The 22,003-nt window shown below is 42.7% G+C and overlaps 1 non-coding gene across 1 annotated transcript; it reads right to left on the reverse strand.

Annotated features, from left to right (window-relative positions):
• Positions 1-9,951: 9,951 nt before the first annotated feature.
• On the reverse strand, positions 9,952-10,023 carry Trnaw-cca. Its single transcript has one exon. It is a non-coding gene; the product is annotated as a tRNA-Trp (tRNA).
• Between the last annotated feature and the right edge of the window lie 11,980 nt (positions 10,024-22,003).

Consider the following 22,003-nt stretch of genomic DNA (forward strand, 5'->3'; position numbering starts at 1 on the left):
CTAAGATGCTATAATCCAGTACCTGGTGACCTACAAGGTGCATTCAAGTTCTAAGGCCTCCGACTTTTTTTCTCTGGACTGGAAAGAGATAGAAAAATGCGCATTGTTTTAAAATGAGGCCACATTCATTGTCAATACATCCCAGAGATGGCAGCACCGTACGGCAGATGGAATTTTACCGCCAGCGGCGAGAATGAGAACTGTTTTAAATACTTAAAATGGCGATGTTTTCCTTACTTGAACAGCGTGCAGTCATTCGTTTTCTGAATTTGCGTGGTGTGAAACCAATTGAAATTCATCGACAGTTGAAGGAGACATGTGGTGATGGAGTTATGGATGTGTCGAAAGTGCGTTTGTGGGTGCGACAGTTTAATGAAGGCAGAACATCGTGTGACAAACAAACCGAAACAACCTCGGGCTCGCACAAGCCGGTCTGACAACATGATCGAGAAAGTGGAGAGAATTGTTTTGGGTGATCGCCAAATGACTGTTGAACAGATCGCCTCCAGAGTTGGCATTTCTGTGGGTTCTGTGCACACAATCCTGCATGATGACCTGAAAACACGAAAAGTGTCATCCAGGTGGGTGCCAAGAATGCTGACGGACGACAACATCATTGCCCGTGTGGCATGTTGCCAAGCAATGTTGACGCGCAACGAAAGCATGAATAGGACTTTCTTTTCGTCGGTTGTGACAATGGATGAGACGTGGACGCCATTTTTCAATCCAGAAACAAAGCGCCAGTCAGCTCAATGGAAGCACACAGATTCACCGCCACCAAAAAAATTTCGGGTAATCGCAAGTGCTGAAAAAATGATGGTGTCCATGTTCTGGGACAGCAAGGGCGTAATCCTTACCCATTGCGTTCCAAAGGGCACTACGGTAACAGGTGAATTCTACGAAAATGTTTTGAAGAACAAATTCCTTCCTGCACTGCAACAAAAACGTCCGGGAAGGGCTGCGCGTGTGCTGTTTCACCAAGACAACGCGCCCGCACATCGAGCTGACGTTAAGCAACAGTTTCTTCGTGATGACAACTTTGAAGTGATTCCTCATGCTCCCTACTCACCTGACCTGGCTCCTAGTGACTTTTGGCTTTTTCCAACGATGAAAGACACTCTCCGTGGCCGCACATTCACCAACCGTGCTGCTATTGCCTCAGCGATTTTCCAGTGGTCAAAACAGACTCCTAAAGAAGCCTTCGCCGCTGCCATGGAATCATGGCGTCAGCGTTGTGAAAAATGTGTACGTCTGCAGGGCGATTACGTCGATAAGTAACGCCAGTTTCATCGATTTCGGGTGAGTAGTTAATTAGAAAAAAAATGGAAGGCCTTAGAACTTGAATGCACCGCGTACAGAGAAGGGAAGCTCCCCACAAGATCATACAATTTTTAAAGAGATAATAATGTTACACCAAACGGAAATGTCTTATTGAAAGATAATTAATAGGAGTGGACCAACAAAGCATCAAAGTATGAGTACCGCACCACACGTGGGTATACTAATGAGAGGAGAGATCATCCATCTATAACACAAGCAAGCAGCCACTAAAACAATCAGGTTTATTATCATAAAGCTTCAACATGTCACTACTCACTGATATATGCAAATGAACATTTAATACATGTACAAGGGATTATAACTGTAAAATCTAACCATAGGACAAGAGGGTGAACACAATATTACCATAATTATGACAAATCGCGACTACAGCCAATGACTGCGAGAATGGTTAGCGGAAGCGAATTCTACTTTCGACTACTTTTACTGAAAATCAGCCCTCGGCACTGACCTTGTCTACGGTTTGTCCTGGCCCCATTAAGTAAACACATCCCAGCAGGCTTGGAAGCTTTGAGGTGTACAGAAAAGTAGGAAGGCCTTTGCTGTAATATAATAATGGAAGAGAAAAAGTAATTAACAGGGCAGTCATTGGTAGTGCTGAATATTGTCTGCAGTTATGATGCAGCACAAGACATCGTCTACATTGACCCAGGGTGAGTAGATAATATCATGAAATACGTTATCTGGCAGTTTTATGAGATCTTCCATGTGGCATAAGCTCTCTGTTGCAAATAAAATGGATGTTAATGAAGTTATGGTGAGATTGATCTACATCACAAGTTCATCAAGGACATTTTAACTGGGTATCAGTACTATTTCTGTCTTCTATTCCGCACAATCATCGTTTGATGAATGTCAGTCTACAATTTATTAGTTAGTTCATTCACATTTATTCTGACATAACACTAAATCACTTACTCTGTTATAGTCATAGTCAACTATATAGTACAAAACAATGAACAATAAGGATAACATCCATAGACGCACATTTACAGTAAGTCACATCAGACACCAGCTGCATAGTGCATTCATCGAACAATGAGAACAACATTTATAGAAATCTGTGTACAGTAAATCACATTGAATATCAAAGGAATGATAGTTGCAGAAACACATTTCAAAACAAACAAGACATACGCAAAACAAAACGTGTTACACTCGTTTTATTGTACGGTTGTGTAGCAATACAAAATTATAAATTCTTGAAGACATATATAAAATTTGTTAAAATACAAAACTGAATACTAAAACTCTCTATAACCTGTCAATAACAGCCACTTGTGTTACTGTGATAATAAGGTGATGAACATTTATGTAAACAGTATCGTAATTGTGACATCATTTTAGATAATATCAGACAACAAGTGACCTAACTGCACCATGTTTTCATCATAGCTGTTCAAAATCCCAGTTACTCGCACATCGAGACACCGCTCATGGGGTGCGTTAGAATTACTGCATGAGTAGCAAATTATAAACATTAAATATCAACTACAAACAAGTCTGCAGCACAGCTAATGGCATGGTAAACGTATTAACTAAATGTTGGTCATTTCTACTGGCGCGTCTTTTCAGTAGTCCCTGAAAACTAGAAAGAAAATACAGACCAACAAGCACTTCACTGTTCTCTGGTAATCCACTGTTGATCACATGGACTCTTTTTGCGAAAGTTTTGACACACGCGAAAACACGGAATCGAAAGAGTTAGCATTTAAAGTGTCAGCAGATCCTCTCGTGAAAGCACGACAGGAATCACAAGTTCAGATTAGTAGCTTGTCGAAGTGATATCCCTTGACCATCAGTAATGTACTACTAACACGAAGTTTACGTTGATAGCTGGTTCCTTTCAGCAGCTGGTTTTTTCCCACATTACTAACACAGTACAGCATAAAAAAAGTTCTTGAGTTTCCCGCTCTAAGGTTTGACCAGTCTACAATAAGTTTGTGAGCAGCAGTAAAAAGGCTCGTGACCCACAAATAATTGAAGGTTGTAGTGAGCGTCATTAAAATGTTCATTCTCTCACATATGAAATGAAGATGTGCGGCATTGTTTGCAGCAATACATTGAGTGCATCTTAATAGCATGACTCAGGACTGAAACGGATAATCGAGGAAACAGGTCATGTCTGTTTACAGATGTGCAGTATCTGTAAATTCAGCATAAACTAGTGGATGTCTCAGTGTTTGTGTATAGTTCCTTATATACTAGTAGTTCACCACACAGATTTACTAGTGAATCAGATCTACTAATAACAGATAGGTTAGCCGGCTGTAGTGGCATGGCGGTTCTAGGCGCTAAAGTCTGGAACCGCGCGACCGCTACGGTTCGAATCCTGCCTCGGGCATGGATGTTTGTGATGTCCTTAGGCCAGTTAGGTTTAGGTAGTTCTAAGTTCTAGGGGACTGATGACCTCAGAAGTTAAGTCCCATAGAGCTCAGAGCCATTTTTGAACAGATAGGTTATGTTGTCTGATAGGTCATGTTGCCGATACAGGTTGGATGACCTCTGCTTCACGGACCAGAGGACAACTGATATGACGACAGCCATAACTAGGTCAGACATGCCCTATGACTCTGTGGCTGTGGCTCACGTTGACTGGAGTGGGTCGTCGCTCTCAGCGAAAAACCAGCTGCCCAGGCGACAGAGCAGGCGTTCATCGACAGGAATGTAGCCCTCTACAGCTTATCACAGCTGGGCTGAGAACGGCCCCATTCTCTGGGCAGGAGACACTCTTACGTGAATACATGGCGTGTGTTCTTTCGTACATATCCAAAAGAACAGACACCACGCGCTCATATAATTGATTCATCTCGATGTACAATGAATCCACCACGTTCATTGCGGATGCGCAAATACGTCCGACGTCCTGTGGGAATCTCAAAGCAGCGAGCACAGAAGACGTGGACAAGGACTGAGGATAAGTGGCGCCAGGTGGCAATGTGGGTCGGCCGAGAGGCTTGCCGTGACAGTCCGCACAGGTGCGATAAACGCTGTGTCCGGGTGGTGCTGTCGTTAACGCAACAGCCTAGTAAGCAGTAGATCCCAGGTCTGAATCCCGGTCCGGCATACGTTTTCACTCGTCGCTACTGATGCCGCACAAAATCCTGATGCAGCTGATATCAACAGTTCCTTCCTTTTCCTATTCTTTCTCCTCTTCCTTTAATGTACACTCCTGGAAATTGAAATAAGAACACCGTGAATTCATTGTCCCAGGAAGGGGAAACTTTATTGACACATTCCTGGGGTCAGATACATCACATGATCACACTGACAGAACCACAGGCACATAGACACAGGCAACAGAGCATGCACAATGTCGGCACTAGTACAGTGTATATCCACCTTTCGCAGCAATGCAGGCTGCTATTCTCCCATGGAGACGATCGTGGAGATGCTGGATGTAGTCCTATGGAACGGCTTGCCATGCCATTTCCACCTGGCGCCTTAGTTAGACCAACGTTCGTGCTGGACGTGCAGACCGCGTGAGACGACGCTTCATCCAGTCCCAAACATACGCAATGGGGGACAGATCCGGAGATCTTGCTGGCCAGGGTAGTTGACTTACACCTTCTAGAGCACGTTGGGTGGCACGGGATACATGCGGACGTGCATTGTCCTGTTGGAACAGCAAGTTCCCTTGCCGGTCTAGGAATGGTAGAACGATGGGTTCGATGACGGTTTGGATGTACCGTGCACTATTCAGTGTCCCCTCGACGATCACCAGTGGTGTACGGCCAGTGTAGGAGATCGCTCCCCACACCATGATGCCGAGTGTTGGCCCTGTGTGCCTCGATCGTATGCAGTCCTGATTGTGGCGCTCACCTGCACGGCGCCAAACACGCATTCGACCATGATTGGCACCAAGGCAGAAGCGACTCTCATCGCTGAAGACGACACGTCTCCATTCGTCCCTCCATTCACACCTGTCGCGACACCACTGGAGGCGGGCTGCACGATGTTGGGGCGTGAGCGGGAGACGGCCTAACGGTGTGCGGGACCGTAGCCCAGCTTCATGGAGACGGTTGCGAATGGTCCTCGCCGATACCCCAGGAGCAACAGTGTCCCTAATTTGCTGGGAAGTGGCGGTGCGGTCCCCTACGGCACTGCGTAGGATCCTACGGTCTTGGCGTGCATCCGTGCGTCGCTGCGGTCCGGTCCCAGGTCGACGGGCACGTGCACCTTCCGCCGACCACTGGCGACAACATCGATGTACTGTGGAGACCTCACGCCCCACGTGTTGAGCAATTCGGCGGTACGTCCACCCGGCCTCCCGCATGCCCACTATTCGCCCTCGCTCAAAGTCCGTCAACTGCACATACGGTTCACGTCCACGCTGTCGCGGCATGCTACCAGTGTTAAAGACTGCGATGGAGCTCCGTATGCCACGGCAAACTGGCTGACACTGACGGCGGCGGTGCACAAATGCTGCGCAGCTGGCGCCATTCGACGGCCAACACCGCAGTTCCTGGTGTGTCCGCTGTGCCGTGCGTGTGATCATTGCTTGTACAGCCCTCTCGCAGTGTCCGGAGCAAGTATGGTGGGTCTGACACACCGGTGTCAATGTGTTCTTTTTTCCATTTCCAGGAGTGTATATAAGGAATCACTCTACAGAAAGCCTCCTCCACAGCTCGCCAGTCACTCAACGCCAGGTTGCTTTCGCCAGTCAGCTGTCTCTCTGATCAGGCGTATGCCTCATCTTCACATGCAGGTCGTGCACCTCATACCGCCGTAAACAGCATTACATAATGACATTCGACATACAAATTTAAGAAAGATTCACATGAAGATCATTGCATACAGTGCATGGGGGCTTATTTAAAAGGAAAAGGACTAATATTGATGAATAAATGCAATAATTTTAGTAGCTGTGTGACCGGTTACGAAGTCTCGTAACCGGTTGGCCCTGACTAGTATTAGCACGCAATCTGATTGTATAAAATAAAAATAAAGAATGACAAGGAATTTCCACTAACACAATTGATTTATTAAGTCCCCTGCAACTATAAAAGCTACGAAACAACAAAGCACAAGTGTAACTGTTCTGTGTGTGGTAGTGTGACTCAACGTACATGTATCAGGCTCGGTTCTTTCTCAATACGACACAATATTTTAAACACCATTTACAATGAACTAATTGAAAAACCAGAAATACTATAATTGCACATAGAAAGTAGTAAATGAACACGAGCCAGATGCTTTGTTGACTGTACCTGTGAGCAAGAGGGATTGTCATTAAAGAAAACTGTAATACCTTTTTACCTCATTATATATTGACGAAAATATTCCATTACACCAGCACCATAAATCAAAAGCCCATCTCCTTTCTCAAATATATTCTGACAATTGCAACTTCTTCCATGTATACATTACACCAACCGAACAGCGTCTACTCTCTCGCCCAACAGAACAACAACTGCCCTCGACATCCTCTGAACTTCAGTAATCAAATTAAAAAAATTATAATCAGTTCATCATTACAACTGTTAAATGAACGGCTCAAGGCCCTAAAAGCTGAAGAACTGAATAAATACTGTGGTTCTTAGGGCTTCAAAAGCTATAAAATATTTATGAAGTATAGACAGACAAAACTGGGCTCCATAGCCTTACAAAATTGAATTAAAGAAATTCAGACTCCTTGCCCTCGTGACTAAAGAAAGAAAACATCTAGTGAGCAAAATGTAAGCATGACTCTATATTAATTAAATTACCATGAACCTTATCAAAGAAGTTCGGTGGAAAAAGTTTAGAAATAGCCGGCTGATACTAGTTAGTAGAGATGTAAATAATGTATATCACATGCAGTTTGGAATTAGTCTTTTGAAGTAACTATGAAAGCAAAACATGCATGATACGTAAATTGTTGGTACACCCTACAGTTGACTACCATGATGATACTGTACATGGTCATACCACTGATTGTCATGATGGGCCTTCCTTTCTCTCTGAGACTTTCATTTCTTCATGATCCTCCAGTAAAATGTTCCCTTTAATCTACGTCTCGTAGGACAGTTCTGAAATACACAAGGATACAAGAGCATAATATCTGACGACTTAATAATGCATAAACTTTTATCATAATAGACATTACAATGGCTAAATGTTCACTTATTCTAGGTACCGCAACTGCTCATGTGACCTCGTATTACCTTTATTTTTTACGTTAAGATGTCCCTCACCAAAGGGTTGCATCCATGGCTGATATTTACATTGCTGAAAAACTCATATATCACAAAAGTGGATCGGATAGTCCCGCGTTTCAAACTTTTTAAATATCATATGGCCCAAAGTCCCACCTAATTGATCACATAAGGCCCCCTAACTGCCTAGTACAGAAAATGACACACGTCACACGCAACTTCTACATAATTTGCACAGCTAATCAACACAAGCATGATGATGTCACTCATAATATAGAAATCTTACACGCTAATTCTGTATGCAAACAAATCTCACACATTAATCCCATACATAACGCAAACTGTCTTCTGTCCCATTTAGCAATCTCTGCATGATATCCATCGGCCTCTTTATGCTTAAACTATAACTTTCCCAACAATTTCTGAAATTTGTCCTCCACATACATGCCTGTGCCGGTCATGCGATCTGTCTTCTCACCAGTTGTGATAGTTCAACGAAACATGGCCGTAAGATGTCCTTTGACGTAAACGGATCATATAACATGCTGTTTCTCATGGCCATAGCCTTAAAATACTCTACTGGACGGTTGCACTCAGATACTTCGCCAGCATGAGTATTCTCTCTTTTCACGTTCCTGCCGTACTTTGGCCCAGTATTGCTCCACGTACTCCAGACGAAATTCATCATAACTTTGACATACAAGTGCTCTGACCCTCCTCGTTGTCGCAGGTTCTCCACATAGGGGTGCACACATGAAATTTATTCTTTGAGTGTATGATCATGGCAGCTGAAGAATGTGGTCAAACTGGCTGATCCAAACTTTTTCGTGAAGTTTGCCAGACGGATTCGAAAAATAACATACATTCCGGATCTTAATATATTCTCTATGCTCAAAGTCCTCTTCGATACCTGTATTCAGTGGACTCACGTGCCTCTGTAATGCAGTGATTACTAACATTTTCCTCATGCCCCTCACATGTAAATTCCGCCCAGTTCTCATTATTTTCTTCTCTCAAGGTAGGCTTATTATTATCCAGACTAGCTACTGCCTAGCCTAGCTACTTGCTGTGACTTACTTTGAACAGCTTCAGATCTTACTTGATTTTATTCAACACTTCCTTCAATGCTTTAACCTCCCTCTTCATGCTGCACACTTCAGGTTGCAGATCCACGACGATGCTGCGGTGCTATTCCATTACTGTTTCTAATTTTGTATCTACTCGGCGTAACCTATCGTCTAGCTTATTAAAATTTCCACCTTCAATGTGATTGCACTGCTCCGCAATCTTCTCCTCCAAGTCTCCTCCAAAGTGTCTTGGATTTTCGAAAATCGTTACGTGGTTTGTACTTCTAAGTCTGCACTGTATTTTTTCTAATGCAGCCCCTTGCCTCTCTATAGTAGCTATCCGTTCTTCCATTGCTCTAAGCATTTCTCCACTCCTGATATTTTGCACCTACTGTGGCTTCGTGATGTCTCCCCCATTACACTTCACTCTTCCAGGAAACGGACGCACCGCACTGTGAGGAGCGACTGAAAAGAGATGTGGGTATCACTGGGTAACGACCTTTCTCTGTACATTATGTCAATGTATCCTTAGTGTACAGAACGCGAAATGAAGAGTTTTCTGCAAGCGGCTGAGCACAGTGTGAGGACGCAGAAAATTGTGCAGGGAACATGTTGACTTAACATTGATGATAAACTGGCCAGTGCGGGAGCAACACAAGGAGAAATCAGATAGGACGAGCAAGAGAAGCATGGGACAGTGCAGCTGATAAGGTAAGAAACCCTTAATCAAACAGGAATAGTTGAAACTACTTCTACAATAATCAATAATGAAAAGTCAGCCCATATTTGCTGCAGAGGCTGGTTAAGCGTTCTCCATTCTTCTTTGTTCTCTTATGGGCAGGATATCTTCCAACAATCTCGCATTATTTTTGTTCTCTCTTGACCTTGACGTTGAAATATCCTAGCAGTATAATGGTGATGCCGGACTTTATCCACGGTCGCTGGTCTATGGTCTCTGGGTTTTTCCTGTTTTGAATCCTTGACAGGAGCATGAAAATTATCCATAGAGGACCTACACCACTGTATTTGCTTAAGTACAGTAGCTGTATGAAGAACATGCTTGTAGTGATTTGCTTGAAATAATATCAACCCTATTAGTGTTTTGGCTTTAAAAGTCGACTTTTGCTTCTACCGCTCGAACCACATCGCTGGAGTTGTAATGTGCTACAAACCCCTTCTGATGTATATCTCCCATAACTGATTTCGTGCTGGAAAGAGGTGCGTCAAGTTGTATTGTGAATACCATTTTTATATTATCTGTAGTTCTCTTACGAGTATTCTGATATATAGACTCCTTGCTCTGCTTTTTTCCAAATAATTTTAGTACAACCTCAGTTTCCGAAAAATTCACATGCGAATGTAGACACTAACATTAGTGTCATTGAAAGTAAAGACATAAAAATTTATGACCCCGACGTGATTTGAACACGCAACCTTCTGATCTGGAGTCAGACGCGCTACCGTTGCGCCACGGAGTCACACGCTTCTGTCGCCATACTTTAAGCATTATATAGACTTCTATTCTTAAGTTTAAATTTGTGAACTTTATACGGAAATTTATATATTTATTAACATCTACTTTGAATTATCTGGTAATTAGTTAATACACAAAAAATTAAAATAAAACATTGGGGAGTACATGTAGATAGTAGTTCGAAATGTGACATTAAGCGGAAATAGTGTGTAGCTGATTACTATTCGAGAATGTGTGTCATGTGTAAATTCAATAAAAAATATTTTTACACATAAAAGTACAGCATTGTGTGTAGATAACATCTATTAATTTACACATCGGGATTTCGCCGCGATTTTCAGATACGTCCATAGACGTATCAGAAGAATTCAGTTTACTGTGCGATATTGGTCTACACAACTGTAGAACCCCTCTTGATATTAGAAGCAACACCACATTGACAATAATTTCTTCTTAAAGTCTAAGTTTGGTTGACGCGTAAAACTGCTGGCGAAATTGAGAACTCCAACAATAACATTTAGTGAATGAAAATGCATATGTAATAACGGAAATGCGTATGTAATAATGGAAAAGTCTCAGTAAACGGCGAGGACAGAGATTCATAACTACGTGAATATTTGGAGACATTTAACTGTACCACATGAGGTGAATCCTTCCCGCGGCGGCGAATTTTGAGCAAGGACGCTGACTGCAACATGCTCAGTAGTTGCAACTACAGGTAGGGCTGTTCTCTTGAAAGAATGCGTTTAACTTAGCCGGATCAATTTTCACTGGCGAGGAAAATTACTGCAATCGTTAACAAAGTGTGACACTTGGCAGTAAATGTGAGCAATCCATAGAACCTTTACTGAAGGAGTAGCACACTACTTAATAAAACCGCGGTGATACCGCGGCATGTACTGGATGCACCTGAACTATTAGACACGAAACAGCAAAACGTGTGCGTCAACACAATACAAGAAGCAGCTACCTTGTACAATGAGAGCCAAAAACATTGCCCGGTCCCTTGAGAGTCCAAGAACAGAACATGGCGCATGCCCGAGTCCGGAAGTGCCAGTGTTCCCAAATCCAGCGGTTTGAGGAAAATTAAAATAAAACATTGGGAGGTAAATGTAGATAGTAGCTTGGTGTTTACATCGTCAAATAGAAGCAATATAATAATTACGATACAGAAGAAGTCGAGATTCATTGCAATTTAACTCATCGTATCATTTCTTTTGAAAATAATTCTTCGAGCACTTAGAAACGGATGAAATTTAAGAACTTCACGCAGGTAGAATTACTGCAACGAGGAGCGTTTCACATGTGCTTCAGTGGAAAAGTGGATAGGCTGACGGTTTGCGAACGCAAAGGATACACTCTAACTGGGGTCAATTAAATTATTTTTTTTTTTTTAATTTAGACCTGTGCATGTAATACTTTAAATCTTACTTCGCTACAAATTGTGCAGCTTTTCCAGGTTCCATATTCATTCAAAAGATTACATTTTATAATAGTTTAATCTTCAAACAAGCAGACAAATGGTCGCAGTAAAAATATTGAAAATAGCTGTATCTATTTGTAATTACTTCGATCGCCACCTGGTGTCTATTGTTTTCAGCTAAGAGAAACGTATCAGCCGACTGGCATACGTCATAGGTCTGGTTCAAAATGGCTGATGTGAATGTTCGCGAGCGAATAATTGCTCTCTTTGAAATCGGTGTTACTGCATCTGAGCCAAGACGTCGTTATGATGTTGATGTTTACACAGCAAGGGGATGGATTAGACGATTTAGAAATAATGGTGAGGTAGCGAGACGTCCAGTACCTGGAAGACCATGAGACTCTCTACACGGAGATAAGATGTAGAATAGCTCAGGGCGACCCAGAATGCTCCTTTGTCACTCTTCCGGGAACGAAGGAGAGCTTCAGACTTCCCTGGCTCCTCGAGAACTGCTCTCAGAAGATTAAAGGACCATGGAATCAGGTCCTGCCGTGCTCCTATCAACGAACAGTTGTCTGGCGAACAAGCCGTGGATAGACCAGCAATTGTGAGTTCCTGGGAAGATGTCGATTGAAGGAAAGTAATTTTGTCCGACGAGTGCACAACTGAGACCAAGAGCAGAGGTCATGCTTTTGTTCACCGCACAGACAGGCAACGATATGACGTGCGCTTTGTGGCCACATGCACTAGAAGCGGACGCGTAAGTGTGAAATGTTGGGGCTGGATATCTTACATGGGAGCAGGAACATTACAATGTATCCAACGCAAGCTCAATTCGGCATGCTACGAACATTTTCATGAAAAAGTAATATCCCTGGAGCTGACTTTGCTACACCGAAGAACGTCTGACTCATCCACATGATAATCACCCATCACACACTAGCATTAGGATTCAAAGCTGGTTTCAAAGGAGGGAGAATATTATTCAGTGTTTTCCGTGATTTCCAAAGTCCCCTGGTCTCAATCCCACAGGGCACCATGGGCTCAGCTTAAGAAGACTCGGCGAGACGATTGGCCAGACCTTCGTCCGGAAACTGTCACTGCTCTATGGGAAGGGAAGGGAATTGCTATGGATGAGGTCTTTTTCCATAGACTTGTCAATTCTATGCCTCGAAGGATACAAGCTGTTCTTGATGCCAGTGGCACGTGCACGAAATACTGCTGCTATACTTAGTATACTCTTCATTTTTTTTCTTTCTGTAAACGGCCTACTTGTTTATGTAGCCAACAATATTAATTTCAAAATACAGATCCTCTTGTTACTGTACATTTGGATCTTTCCGGGAGGTCAGATGAAAATCACCCTCCAAGGAAGATTATTTTTATTATTATGGAAGGTCACATGAATGTCACCCTCCAAGGATGATTATTTTTATTGTTACGGGAAGTCAGATAAATATTACCTTCCAAGGAAGATTATGTTCGATCATCGAATTGACAAACCATGCGGTGAGATTCGATGAGACACATGCTACAGCTACCACTACAGTATGCTGATTCGCTACCAAGGAGCTACCGATCTTTTCTTTTGAGCGTGGCAGTCGAATGGACCTACCGTAGCCGAAGAACTAATCTAAAACTGGAAAGATACTACAATGCACATCCACTTACTCCTGTAAAACTCGCGCAAGGACTTAAATAAATATGCCAATCGGCTGAGACATTTTTCTTAGCTGAAAGCTATAGAGATGCCAGATTGCGGTCTTAGTGATTACAAATAAATACATCCATTTTCAATATTTTTCTATGACCTTTTGCCTGTTTAAAGATTAGATTGTTATAAAACGAAATCTTTTGAAAGAATGTTGAACCTAGAAAAGCCTACAACTGCATAATGTATAGACATTCCTGGGTTCGATTCCCGGCGGGGTCAGGGATTTTCTCTGCCTCGTGATGACTGGGTGTTGTGTGCTGTCCTTAGGTTAGTTAGGTTTAAGTAGTTCTAAGTTCTAGGGAACTGATGACCAGAGCTGTTAAGTTCCATAGTGCTCAGAGCCATTTGAACCATTTTTTTGTATAGACAATTAAGTTTTAAATATTATTTGCAAAGGTCTAAAAAGATTACAACAGACAGCGCTTAGATTCGAACGCTCTTCCTTTTCTTTCGTAAACCATCAATCTATCAACTTAGTCATTTTTTCGTTTATATATTTTTAAAATAAACCAGTTTCCGGTTTACAGTCGCCATCTTGTGACCCCCAACTTTTAGAGGGCTCGGATCTGTCGATTCGAGCCGCAATACTGAACGTTGAACTAAGTAAGGGAGTCCAGCGTTGATACATTTCGTGTAGTTGTGATCATTGTGGTCACTGGGAATGTTCCTGTGTCCATATTTTCGTATCTTCAAATGCAGTAAAGAAACTTGCTCGTTCGGTCCATCACCATTTAGCCTGTGCAGCGCACCTCCAATACATTTCCATGTATATTGTCTGCGTGAGTCAAAGAACTTTAACATGGGAGCTCTCAATAGTGAGAGAAATGAAACAGAAAACTTTAAGCCAAAGTCTCCCATGTTACTAAAGAAGACAACAAAATTATAACAAAGTAAAGGGGTTTATAGCAAAGCAACTTCTCTACAGATAACTCTGTCCGGATGAGAGTATATGCGGAAAAGTCATTGAGAGAGTGGGTATCCTTGACTCAATTTTCGTTTTGTGTCTAATGTCTTCGTATTATTTTTCTTCCTTTTTGTTCCGTCCTATCTCTTTGTAAATCCGATGGTGAAGCGTGTTCACCTGGAAAGTTATGTATGTACTACTAGCAGCTAACAGTTTGGAAATCAACTGTCTGATCTGAGTAAAATTAGGCGCCAGGGTCGAAGGTCATCGGTGAATTCCTAATTGATACTTTTCAGTTCGGAGATCTTTTACATAAATAGGCGAAGTTTTAAGTCAATTTCGGAGGATCGTGCTATATCCGTGTTCCAGAGCGGCCGACACATAGTTTTGGAATTAATGCCTATAGCTGTTGAAACAGATGTGAAACGCTCGTCGTGTTCCGGAGCGGCCGACACATAGTTTTGGAATTAATGCCTATAGCTGTTGAAACAGATGTGAAACGCTCGTCGTTGTAGTAATTCTACCGACGTGGAGTTCTTATGTTTCAACCCTCTCTACATACTCGAATAATGATTTTGAAAAGAAACGATACGATGAGTTAATTTGCAATGAATCTTGGTATATATTGTATCCGAACTGTTACATTGCTTCTATTTGACGACGTAAACATCAAGCTGAAACTCCACAGACCACTGAGTTGTGAACGCCGGCATTTCTGAACTTCGGGCATGCGCACTGCTCTGTTCTTGCACGCTAAATTATTCAGGCCGCGCAATCTTTTTGCCTCTCATTGTACATGCATGGTCAGCCAGCGAGAGTGAATCCCGGCAACAGTCACTCCCTCCCTCTTCTTTTGTTCAAAAAGATAATTGCTTCGACTTCTTCATCTATCGGTATGCAATCTGTTTCGAGTCTCTCTCGAAAAGGAAGTACGTCTTTACGGATTACATGCTTTGCATCACAAATGTCTCAGTCAGTTCAAACAAAGAGAAAACATTTTCAACAATAACGTTAACATAGTAAGAAATCCATAAACATCCAGTAATCTAAACTAAGAGGAAAAAATACTAGTGGCAATTGGGAGATATCTATAAAGATTTAAATTTTCTAGAAATTTCCATCAGGGACTAATTACCAGCCTACTCAGCTTCCTTTGTGTATTGGTTGTGCAGCCACTTTCTAAGCGTTTATATATCTGCATTTCGACGTAAAATAATAACACGAACAGCTAAAACTAAGTATCAGCCGGCCGGTGTGGCCGTGCGGTTCTAGGTGCTTCAATCTGGAACCGCGTGCCCGTTACGGTCGCAGGTTCGAATCCTGCTTCGGGCATGGATGTGTGTGTTGTCCTTAGGTTAGTTAGGTTTAAGTAGTTCTAAGTTCTAGGGGACTGATGACCACAGATGTTAAGTCCCATAGTGATCAGAGCCATTTCTTGAAACTAAGTATCGAATCATATCAACAATCACCTCTGCGTTACCACAGATTACGTGTTAATGATTGCATGCGTTCTGGGAATGCAATACACGCAAAGTGTCCAGTTGCTTTCACCGCCCTGAGTGAAATGCATAGAGTTGTGTTAATTTTGACCTACCTTCAGTCTTCTAAAGACGTCCACTAGGCATACAGCAGAACGTAGGTCGTAGATCCGTTGACTTCAGGCTGTAATGAAATGTTAGCGAGGAACTGATGTTACGTAAATAAATGGTTCGGTCACTATTTAGGGCTACCGCTCGTTTTTATTTAGGCAGAAAACGAGAAACTGCAATCTACAAACTCTATGCACTGTCTTTTGAACAAGTCACACATTATTAATATATTTACGAACTTAATCTTGCGATACCACTAACCGATTACTTGTTCCATATTCTTAAAATGTTCTAGTTCATTATCCCTACACAAAATTTAGATTGAACCGACCACACCAGACAACACGTCTGTCTACAGTAACTACCCCTTCAGATCTGATCAACACTTTACTAAATTTACATAAAACTGAAATATACGAGGGTTGGAACTTTAATAGTGGTAACTATTTATTTACAGCTCTTGTTTCAAAGTTTTACTGACCTTCGAAGTAGTCACCAGCATTGTGTATAACCCGTTGCTAGCGATATGGAAGTCGTAGGATACTCTTAGCAGTGCCAGTTGTGTTGATAGTTCGAGCGGCGCGGTCTATTGCTCGACGAATTTGTAGCAGTTCTTAAGCGAATGCCGTGAAGTGTTTGCTTCAGTTTAGAAAACGAGTTGAGCTCACGAGGGCTTAGGTCAGGGGAGTGCAATAGGTGGTATAGCACTTGACAGCCCCATCAATGAAAAAAATCAGTAACAGCTTGCACTGTACGTGCTTGAGCATTGTCCTGCGACATGATGGTCAGGTCCTGCAGAAAGTGTCATCACCTCTAAGCTGGTCGTAGGCTGTGTTCCAAAAATGAACAGCATAGAGACAGAAGTGATGGCACTTTCTGCAGGACCTGACCATCATTTTGCAGGACAATGCTCAAGCACGTACAGTGCAAGCTGTTACTGATTTGTTTCATTGATGGGGCTGGGAAGTGCTGTACCACTCACCACACTCCCTGGACTTAAGCCCACATTACAGCAACTCGATTTCTAAACTGAAGAAAACACTTCACGGCATTCGCTTCAGAACTGCTACAAATTCGCCGGGCAATAGGCCGCGCTGCTCGAACTGTCAACACAACTGGCACTGCTAAGAGTATCGTACGACTTCCACATCGCTGGCAACGGGTTACACACAATGCTAATGACTACTTTGAAGGTCAGTAAAACTTTGAAACACGTATCTATTTTGTACGAACTGTAAATAAATAGTTGCCACTATTAAAGTTCCAACCCTCGTAATTGTCTGCATCAGACAACACGCCTGTACCCAGTGACTGCCCCTTCCGATGTGATTAACACTTTATCGAATTCATATAAAAACCGTAATATAACTGATCGCGCCACACAACATGTCTGTTCACTATGACTGTGCCTTCCCATCTGATTCGACTGGGAGTCCGGTATAGGCGGAGTTCCGAAGACACCCGAAGTGCTTCGTCTGTGTTATCGTTTAGTTTTTGTTTTTAGTTTTGCTTATAACTCCCACTTTCGAAGCAAGTTGGAGATAGCTTGCTATTTATAGATACGTATTCCAAACTGTTAAGCAAGTTTATTGCACCGTTATTAAAACATCAATGAAACAATGTTAACGTTTTGACGCGCAGCCCGCAAACTTATTAACCAGTCACACAGATAGGCTACAATTCTCGTGGCCTTTCCCACGAGAAAGGTACCATCTGCTACTCGAACCTCACAACACTGATTACGTCATGCGCTTAATGCTGCAACCTCTACTGCTCTGAGGAAAGAATCTTGAGACTAGATATGATGGTTGCTAAAGCCAGCAACATCACATTATACCCTCTCTGAGCCACCGTTCAGTGGCTTGCGCAGATTATGTTGATGTATCGTGTCTTCCCCAAAAACCTCTTCACGATATTGTAACTGCCGGCCGGGATGGCCGTGCGGTTCTAGGCGCTACAGTCTGGAACCGCGCGGCCGCTGCGGTCGCAGGTTCGAATCCAGCCTCGGGCATGGATGTGTGTGATGTCCTTAGGTTAGTTAGGTTTAAGTAGTTCTAAGTTCTAGGGGACTGATGACCTCAGCAGGTAAATCCCATAGTGCTCAGAGCCATTTGAACCATTTGATATTGTATCTACTTCGTTATACTGCATTCCGTTTTAACGAAATTTTCATTGCAAATCCCCTGACTGTCATTTCAAGAGTGAAGAAATAGCTTAACGATGCAAATTATATCGTGAGTAGCATACAAAGGGCAATGAACGTATCATCGCGAGTAGAATGATTAATAATTGAAATGTATCCATTGACACCGGTTCCATAATACAATGATGAAGGAAAACTCAGAAATAAACGACACTCTTGACTGCATGTTGTGTACAATGTCAAACAAGAAATCGCTACGAGAAAGGCGAAGATATAAGTTTATTGTTATCGCAACTTCCGACAGCAAAAAGACTATTTTAGCGCTTTACACAAAGGGAAAATATGTTCAAATGCTTGGCAGAACGTAAAACAGATAATCTAATTGGTAAGAAATCCATAAACCAGAACGGCGGTCTCAGTTTGATGAGATTTTGGAATACTGACATCCGGAAAAGATAGACAGTATACAGTACAGCATTAGAGCTTTTAAAACTAGTGAAACTATAACACTAAATAATATAGCAGTCAGCAAATATGAAAATACCACCTTATTTGGCATAACGTTTTACATCCTTATGCTAAAATATGTTCAGATAAACTTGAAAATTGTAATATAATAAGCCTTCTGATGTTCTAATGTCTTTCTAAATCTTTAGAACTATACAAAAACTGGAAGGTAGATTAATCCAACGTCTAGTATGTGTAGTCTTCGGTAAAGGCGGGGTATTTATCTCATTGTGCAAGGAAGGAGAGAAAATTGACTTTGCCCTTAGGGAAGGAACTATTGTATCACTAGGCAGGAGTGGTTCAGTAAACCTCAATAAATCTAAATGAGGCTCGCCAGGGTATGAGTTCTGTCTGTCTCGAATAGGAGTCCAGTGTCAACCAATGTGTTCACGCAGAAGAGAAGACGTGTTGAAGAGGCGTGAAGATAATGGTCTGCTGGGCTTTAAAACCAATTCTATCATTAACTCTCACACTAAAAGATACTCAACAATCGTTATTTGACGATATGATCCCATCAAAGCAACGTAAACGATAGTAAAGCCCAGGAAGCTCGTTTATACCTTCGACGGTATGATTTAATGTATTTATAATGCCTAATTAGCAAAATGATGTCATACTTGTATGACTAGAATCAGGAGTCATGCACATAACACTTTCCATTATGCATACTTGTGCTACGCTAAAACTGTCTGAAGTATAAAGATTAAGAAAGAAATTCTTAAATAAAAACGAGCCTGTTTCTTTTTATTTAAGAATCTACGAGGGGCCTTCAATAAGTAATGCAACACATTTTTTTTCTCAGTCAATAACGGTTGAAAAAACGCGAATTTGTTGTGGGACGTCATGCAATATTCCCGCTTCAGCCCCGACAGTTTCATGAAGTTTCGCTAGGTGGCGGCGCTCTACGTAGACTTCAAAATGGCGTCTGTAACGGAGATGCGTCCGGAGCAAAGAACAGTCATTGAGTTTCTTTTGGCGGAAAACCAGAGCATTGTAGATATTTGTAGGAGACCTAGCAGTGAACAAATGCAAGGTAAGTCACTGGGGGAGACGTCTATTGTCATCTCAAACCTGTCTGATCTCCTGTGTGTGGGCCAGCCGCACACAGATGTGACCCTTGCAGTATTGGAACTAGCGTATTCTCTCTTTCGAGGTGATCGGCGGATCACAAGAGAAAGCTTCGCTGTTCAATTAGGTGTATCTGTTGGCAGTGCTGACACACTCGTCCAGTGACTGGGTTACTCAAAGGTGTATGTCCACTTTGTTTGCTCGCGATCTATCAGAACACCATAAGGAGCGACGAGTTTTGTCCAATGAAGGATGCAGTCCGCGAGAAGCAGAAAGTGTAAGATGGGGGTGGTTACTGATGTTGGACAACGTTGTCACCGGCGTCGACCAATAGATGATGATGATGATGATGTTTGGTTTGTGGGGCGCTCAACTGCATGGTCATCAGCGCCCGTACAAAGTCCCAATTTTTTCACACTCCAATTTTTTACTCAGTCCAAATCTAGCCACTTTCACGAATGATGATGAAATGATGAGGCCCACACAAACACTCAGTCCCCGGGCAGAGAAAATCCCCTACCCGGCCGGGAATCGAACTAGGGACCATGTGATCCCGAGGCAGCAACGCTAGCCACTAGACTACAAGCTGCGGTTTCGACCAGCAGAATATTACGAAGAATATTACTATGCAGGCATACAGGATCTCTTAGTAAGTCGGTCTAAGTCCGTCGCATTGAATCGCGATTATGCTGAAAAAGAGTGTTCTGTGGCCAAAAGGATGGCGAATAACATGGTGTACAGGAACCCTGAATAAAATAAACCTGCTTTCGGGATAAAAGTGTTTCATTAGTTGTATTGAACGCCTCCTCGTACATCTACATTTATACTCCATAAACCATGGCATAGCATACTTCCCAATGTAGTACATATTCAACAGTTTTTTTTCCAGTTCCACGCGCCTACCAAGGGTTGGAAACATAACTAATTGCCTCTGTGTGAGATATAATTAGACTAATCTTGTTTTCATGGTCGTTATGGGAGAGATTTATACGGACTATAGTTTCTTACATGCCTCACATAATACTGGTTCCTCATCTTTACACTAATCTGAAAACGTATCAAGATCTGACTGGCTGTTTGTGCAGCTCTTTCAGATAGTGTTTCATTATAAATAACTGCGTCATCTCCAAAAACCGCGCGGTATTAGCCGAGCGGTCTGTGGCGCTACAGTCATGGACTGTGCGGCTGGTCCCGGCGGAGGTTCGAGTCCTCCCTCGGGTATGAGTGTGTATGTTTGTCCTTAAGATAATTTAGGTTAAGTAGTGCGTAAGCTTAGGGACTGATGACCTTAGCAGTTAAGTCCCGTAAGATTTCACACACATTTGAACATTTTCATCTCCAAAAATTTTAACACTACCTGCCAGCTGGTTAATGTGTAATGTAATGAACAGTAAGGCTCCAACATACTTCCCTGAAATTACCCTAACATTTGCCGATGTATCGTTGTTACCCATACTCCTATTAATAAGCGTTGAGTAGTAAGGCAACAAACGCGTTTCGAAACTCAAGCCTGTCTTGATCCATGGCTTTCAAGACGTCGTGTGAGAACAACGCATATTGGGTTTCACACGATCGAAGTTTTCAGAATCCATCCTGTTCGTCACGGAGGTCATTCAGTTAGAGATACATCATAACGGTTGAGCTCAGCAGTTGGAAGTCATCGGTGATGGACGGTAAATACATTAGCTCCTGACTGAAATTGGATGGAATTATGCAACGCTAGGAACTTGAAGGGACAGCACGTCCGCATTTTAAGTCCCGTTACGCGTGTGTGCGCCGTGACAGCTGACAAGCTGCATTGGTGGCCCTCCCGCGGCGCGCGCCAAGGCTGAGCCAGTAGCGGACGCAGTGCGCAGGCGCGCCGCTCCATTGAGTCGCGCCCATTCAGTAGCCGCCGTCCTTGGCCGGCTGTGCTGGCGCGCTGCCACACACCGCCTGCCACGTGGACCACGTCTCTCCTTGCCTGTAGTCCACGAATATCCGTCAAGAACCTCGCTAGCGAGGATTATTACATAAGCATCTTGAGTAGCTTTAACTGCGCTCACAATTTATTCCGTATTAAAAAAGAAAAAATAGATTTCAGTTGCTCATTGCAGAGAAACTATACAGAAGTGGGTGTCACTAGATAGAGAAACAGAAAGGTTCAAAAATTTGTGTTCGGACGCACACTATGCTATACACTCAACATGAGCGCCACGTGTACCTCTAGAAACATCGAAACGGTATTCCAGTTCATTCCACACACGAATCAACAGGTCCCTGTTTATTCAATCGACAGCTTCAACAATTCGATTTCTCAGTTCTTGAAGAGTAGCTGCCACAAGTGGAACAAAGTCTCTGTCTTTTATGTACCTCCACAGAAAAAAAACAGAACGTGTGAGCTCTGGTGACCCGGGAGGCCACAATCAATAATCAAGATCTTGTCTCCCCCTCTTCCACTCCAACGTCGTGAGACGGTGATAATTCTACACCTATAGGTGAAAGTGAGGCTGTGCGTCGTCATGCATAAAAATGGAATCGTTGGAATCTTCCTGAAGCTGAGGAAGCAACCGATTTTGCAGCACATTCAGGAATGACACACTTGTCACAATTTCCTCCGCAAAAAAGAAGGGTAACTTTGTGAGCAGAAGAGGCAC

Source organism: Schistocerca piceifrons, chromosome 1 (genome assembly GCF_021461385.2).
Source record: "Schistocerca piceifrons isolate TAMUIC-IGC-003096 chromosome 1, iqSchPice1.1, whole genome shotgun sequence".
Classification (NCBI taxonomy): Eukaryota; Metazoa; Arthropoda; class Insecta; order Orthoptera; family Acrididae; genus Schistocerca; species Schistocerca piceifrons.